The 5,913-nt window shown below is 45.5% G+C and overlaps 1 pseudogene; it reads right to left on the bottom strand.

Moving 5' to 3' along the window:
- Nucleotides 1-355: 355 nt before the first annotated feature.
- Nucleotides 356-5,872, bottom strand: LOC119891064 (annotated as a pseudogene).
- Between the last annotated feature and the right edge of the window lie 41 nt (nucleotides 5,873-5,913).

Genomic DNA, 5,913 nt, shown 5'->3' with positions numbered 1-5,913 from the left:
ATATGAGTGTCACGGCAAAGGGTCTGAATACTTATGACCATGTGATATTTCAGTTTTTCTTTTTTAGTTTTTTTCTGTCAAAATGGGGTGCTGAGTGTACATTACTGAGAAATAAAATGAACTTTTTTGATTTTTGGAAAATGGCTGCAATGAAACAAAGAGTGACAAATTTAAAGGGGTCTGAATACTTTCTGTACCCACTGCATATATGCAAGGATCTGGATGCTTCTTCCACTGCTTTATGAAATAAGAAACAGAGTCCAGTGTTTTTGTACAGCTTTTATTCTTTAAACAGATCAAACTGCTTTGGCAAAATAGTTTTTCACTTTGTTTTTAACAGTCATGCCCATAAAGCTTTTGGAACTGGGACAGAGCGACAGTCAGAAGGTTTCTGCAGCTACCGCTGTGATAATAACAATAAAATAACAACAATAATAATAATAATGATCTACAAACAGCTGAGACAGCATAAAGCACTATATTCCCACTATATACAAATAAATCAGTGACACTCAAGCTTCATCACAAAATATCATCACCAAGAATCAGTATTTCTCCTTCTGGTCCAAACACTGAATAATTCTGGCTTCCCTCCTGCTCCCAGTCTTTATGCTAAGCTAGGCTAACCATGTCCCGGCTCCGTACCACACAGACATATAAGCTTGATCTCCAGCTGAACGTCTGGTGACTTAATGTGTCCAGTGTTTTCATGCAGAGCGCACAGAAGTTAAATATCACAACACATTCAGGCCGCTGGTCACGAAGGCGTCGCACCAAACAGAGACAACTATCAGCTGCTTTTACAGAAGGCCACAAAATAGAAATACTAACTGAAATAAACGGATTCAACTCTTTGTTTGTGGAAGAAATACGAACCTCAAAGACTGCACGTGCACTTCAACTCAGCAAAAGTCCAATTTGTGGTGGAGTTACAGTTTAAGCATGGATTAAAATTACCTCGCAGAAATCGTTTTCTTCTTAAATTTGCTTTTAACCCAGCGGGACCCGCAGCATTCCTTCATAACGCTGCCGTGATCTCAGATTTATGGTAACCTCCAGTCTCACCGTGTTCAGTGTTTTCCAGGAGGGTCTTTTGGTGTTCGGCCCTGATAGAGGTCAATTTAATCCTCCAGCTGCAGAGGAATTATGTGAACACTGCAGCTCGAGTCAGAAATGAACGTCCATTTTGTTTTGGCTTCATCTGATGTTGTTTGCATTTGTCACGGCTGCCAGAAACGGTGACTCAACGTGTGTGATGTTGAGCAGAAAGAAATCTGTTCCAGTCAGAACCATAATACCACACGAGCGTCGTCAGCAGAGGGAGTTTGCACATGGATTTGTTTCTGAGCACTTAGCAAACTCCATCTGCAGAAGAAGACCGTGTGGTAAGGTTGAAAAGTCCAGAACAGATGGACCTCGGTCATCCGGTTCTGTTAATGAGCAAATGAAGTTATTTCTGGAAATCAGCTTACTTAACTGTTACAGCTGCAAACATCTCATCCTGCAGACAAAGCTCTGATTGGCTTGTGTGTTTTAGTAACTGGGGAAAAGGCCGTCAGTGAACACAACACCAGACCTGTGTGGGAGGTGGTTCTGAGATCTGGAACCAGGTCATTAAAAAGAGCCGCAGACGCGAAAATAGGGAACAATACTGAAACGTTCTCAAGCTTGAAACACCTCGAAACAAACAGCTCGTGCATGTGATTGTGCATGTGTCTGAGAATGGAGTGTGTGCGTGCAAAAATGTGTCTGTCTTGGAAATATGTACAAAATATATGTTCTCACGCTATGATCCGAAGATTCACAACATCACCAAAGTGAAAGGAAAGTTTAAAAGTAGACATTTCGTATCACGTCCGCAGCTGCTACACCCAAACCTTTTGTCTTTCTGTCTTTGGAAGTTCCCGAAAATGAAATGAGAAGTGAAGGCATCACGGTGACCTTGAGTTAGTCGTCGTCTGTTCGTCGATCGGACCACAAATGTCTCCCGCCCGCTGTCAGAGCGCCTAACCTGGGTTCACAGGGTTAGAGGAGCCCCTCAGGACTTCCATGACTGCCTCCACAGCACAAACACAATAAGATATCACAGACAGTAGTAGCAGTGGGGTTCAGACAATGATCAAGGACACTTGACAGGAGCAAAGGCTTTCCATTGGTTGCAGAAAATCAGGGCCTCGGTGCCTATGACCTATGAGATGAACTCATTGGGAGTTATCTGCAGGACGATTCGATGCCTGTTTAGCTTCTGGAAAAAGGAAAACTGTCTGACTACACTGGTCCACTACCCTGCTCCAGCTTTTCTGTATGTCCATTTGATTAAACACGTTGTTTTAGGGGAAGCACTTTGTGACAAAAGTCCTTGACCCCCCGTTAGAGTTACCAGCTTCAGCCTGTGGTGGCTTCACTGATGGGTGTAAGCAGCAGGTTTCTGGGTGTCATCACTAACTAAGGTCCAATCTCTCTCTTAGTCTACTTGGACTTGATGAACTAGGGGCCCTGGTCTTGGAGACCGGGACAAACCGTTGAAGCCAACAGGTGGTTTGTCTCATCCTCGAACCGCCTCATCTTCCAGCTCAAGGTTCCTCCAGTTAGAGGGAGCAGATGGGACCCGTTTGATCAGTGATCTTTTTCCTTCTGCTGCCTTCAACACACTCAAATCATTTGGAGACACAATGTGGCTACAAAGCATTGGGGATCTGAAGGCCACAGCGCCCAGGTCACAGGAAGGTGCTGTGGGTGAAAACGTCCTCCAACTGGCACATGAAGGGTTCTTTGTTCAGCCTGGTGAGAAGCCGTCTTCTTCTGAGATGGATCTCCACGTAGGGTGCCAGGTTTTGGGATTTGGATGTGAGCTGGACTAAAAGTCATAATCCCATCCGGAGTTGTCGTCTGGCGGCGGCTCGTCTGTGTCTTCAGGGAAACTGTCGAAGTTGCTGGTGTCGGTCTGAGAGGAAACCTGAAGAGAACAACATTTTTTGTGGCGCTGTTAGAGTCGACAGGAGATGAGAAGACAGAAAGACGTGCAACAACAGACTCAAGCTGGGTTTGTGGCAGAAATACTTACTGAAGTTAACTTCATTTGCTGGATTAGTCCAAACACATATTCTGGTTGTTGTTCTACCGTTAAACTGTTTCCAATTATGTGTCTCTAAGTTATGTTACAAAATAATCTGAGCTCAAAGGCCAACTTATGAGCTAATGTCATGGTCTCATGGAGCTGGCTCAGAAGTCATCATGTAGTCTTCAAATAGACAGAGCAGGAGGTTATATATGGGGGTGAGATCGTAACCCGTCTTTGTGCAATTTCTCTTTTGGTAATGGCCAGCTTCTCAATTGAGTTACCAGAAAATGTACAATTTCACGATATATAAATACTGCAGTATACACCAGCCAGAACATTATGACCACTTGCTTCTTTTCCACCAAAGCAGCCCTGACCCGTCGAGGCCTGGACTCCACTATGGGATGCTCTGTGCGTTCTGACACCGTCAGAACCTGCATCATCTTCAGCAGTTTGACCCACAGCAGCTCGTCTGTTGGATCGGACCACACGCCCAGTCGTCTGGCCATCACATCCTTGTCAAAGTCATTCAAATCCTCACGCTGCCTGTTTTTTCCTGCTTCTAACACTTCGACTCAGAGGACACAATGTTCACCTGCTGCCTGATGCATGACCGGTGACATGATAACCAGATTCACTTCACCTGTCAGTGGTCACGATGTTACGGCTGATCGGTTGAACATACAGTGGCGACGGTTACTCCACATCACCTGGTTGGCTTGGTGTGTTTCCGTACATTAACAGTGCCTTCATCAGTCTAACATGAGTTTGTTGTCTTAGAGGAAAGAATCTAGAGTTTATTTCAACTCACGTCAGGTGTGATGGGCGGAGTCAGAGTTCCTTTCCTCAGCCGTCCCAGTTAAAACCTTCAAACCACCTGAACACGGAGAGAAACACGTTAGTTTCATCTTGTATTTAAACCAAACTGAAAGTCAGCTTCCTCCCAACTCACGCACTTGTGCTTCTGGATGTCTTTGACTCCGTTCTTCAGGTTTCCCAGTCTCTCGGAGGGATTATCTCTGGAGACACAAACGGTTCACATATTTATTTTGGAGATGAAAACAATGAGTTCATCTGAGTTGCCCGGGCACACGGCGCCTCCTACCTGCAGAGCTTCTTGATAAGGTTAGCGGCGTTCTTGGTGATCTTCTTGGGGAACTCGATCATGTCGATGCCTCTCAGGATGATGTTGTAGGTTTTCATTGGATCTGGACCTGAGAACGGGGGACTGGAGACAAACAGAGACGCTTCAGGACGCTGAACAACAGCCGTTTGACTCTACTGAACTCTGTCCCTCCCGTTTGTGTCCTCACCTGCCGGTCAGCAGCTCGTACATCAGGATGCCCAGAGACCAGTAGTCTGCTGAGACATCATGACCCTTGTTGAGGATGATCTCTGGAGCGACGTACTCCGGCGTCCGCAGAACGTCCACGTCTTCTTGCAAACGCCGATCTTCTTGGCGAAACCAAAGTCCACCTGGAAAAGACAAAATTAATTGAACACATTCATTTTTTATTTGTCTTCGTCGTTTGATCATGTAAAACTGTCATTGGTCACTGCCACTCAAGCTCGCCCTCCTGAGGATGAACTACGGTACTGACTCCAACATCGTCAGCTACTTTTAGTTTAGAATATAACTGTAATGAAAATACTGAAGCGATCAGCTGACATGATAGGGGCCTTCAGGGGGGTCCTGATTCATATCCTGAGGCCTTGTCTTGAACAGGCTCCCTATGAAGCAGGAACCTCCGGCTCTGAAAAGTGACGGCAAGTGAGGCCAGTGAGGCCAGCAGACGTCACTTGTGAAGAGCGACGTTTGAGTGGGGGCGACTCCACTGGCTGCAGAAGAAGTGTGACTGTGTGGGGTGGTGATGGTACAGTGGATAGGACACATGCACTTGGTGTTAGAGACCCAGGTTTCCCACTGTGACACCTCCACCAATGTGTCCCTGAGCAAGACACTTAAGCCCTAGCAGCTCCGAGGCATGCGACCTCTGATTATTAGCATAACTGTAAGTCGCATTGGGTAAAAGCGGTCAGCTAAATGAACAAATGTTAATGTACTGTGAGAGAAGAGAAATGTTTCTGCTTCTCAGCTGATTTATTCCCTCAGTAAAGACTTTCTGAGATGAGTTTCTGGTCTCAGTCGCTAGTTTCAAGTCTTCTTCAACACAGCATGATGTTCATTAGTAAATTATGGTCCCAAGCAGAGTATGCCAGGTGCAACTACTGTGTGTTCACCACACAGCAAACTTGACTGGTACAGGTTGGGAGACCAGGATCATTGCCATCATCAAACTGAGACTGGAATCATAAATTATGACTCTGCAGAACAACATTGTAGAAATGGCATTTTGCGTGGCAATGTTTAACGGCCAACTGCCAACGTCTGTGACGTCTGACTGCCAACTGTATGGTACAGTATATCCTACCCGTGAAGCTGGTTATGTACTGCTACTGACATATTAAGTTATCATCTAAAGGCCCCATCGTGTTGCTTCCGTACTTGTTGGACATGTAAATATGTAACATGTATGTTATGAGGGAGTGTGGAATTACCAGCTTGGCGTACCCCGGCTGTCCAGTATGAGGTTTTCAGGTTTCAGGTCTCTGTAAATGATGCCTTTGGCGTGCAGGTAGGCGACGCTTCGACACACAGGCCGTGTAGAACCTGGTGGTCGCATCTTCAAACGAACCCTGAAATACAGAGTTTAAGATCAGAGGTGTTTCTGGCCCTCGGCCGGACTTCTGTTTTTACCCCTTTAGGTTTCACGTTTGTCGAACTAAATTTTTACCTTCTGTTACCACCATGTCGGCAAACACTGACTGCTGCTAAAATAACTGTTTTAATC

This window comes from Micropterus salmoides, unplaced genomic scaffold (genome assembly GCF_014851395.1).
Source record: "Micropterus salmoides isolate LMB-PRFRI ecotype aquatic unplaced genomic scaffold, ASM1485139v1 Ms_hic_scaffold_689, whole genome shotgun sequence".
In the NCBI taxonomy this organism is placed as follows: domain Eukaryota; kingdom Metazoa; phylum Chordata; class Actinopteri; order Centrarchiformes; family Centrarchidae; genus Micropterus; species Micropterus salmoides.
This window is presented reverse-complemented; position numbering and strand designations above follow the sequence as displayed.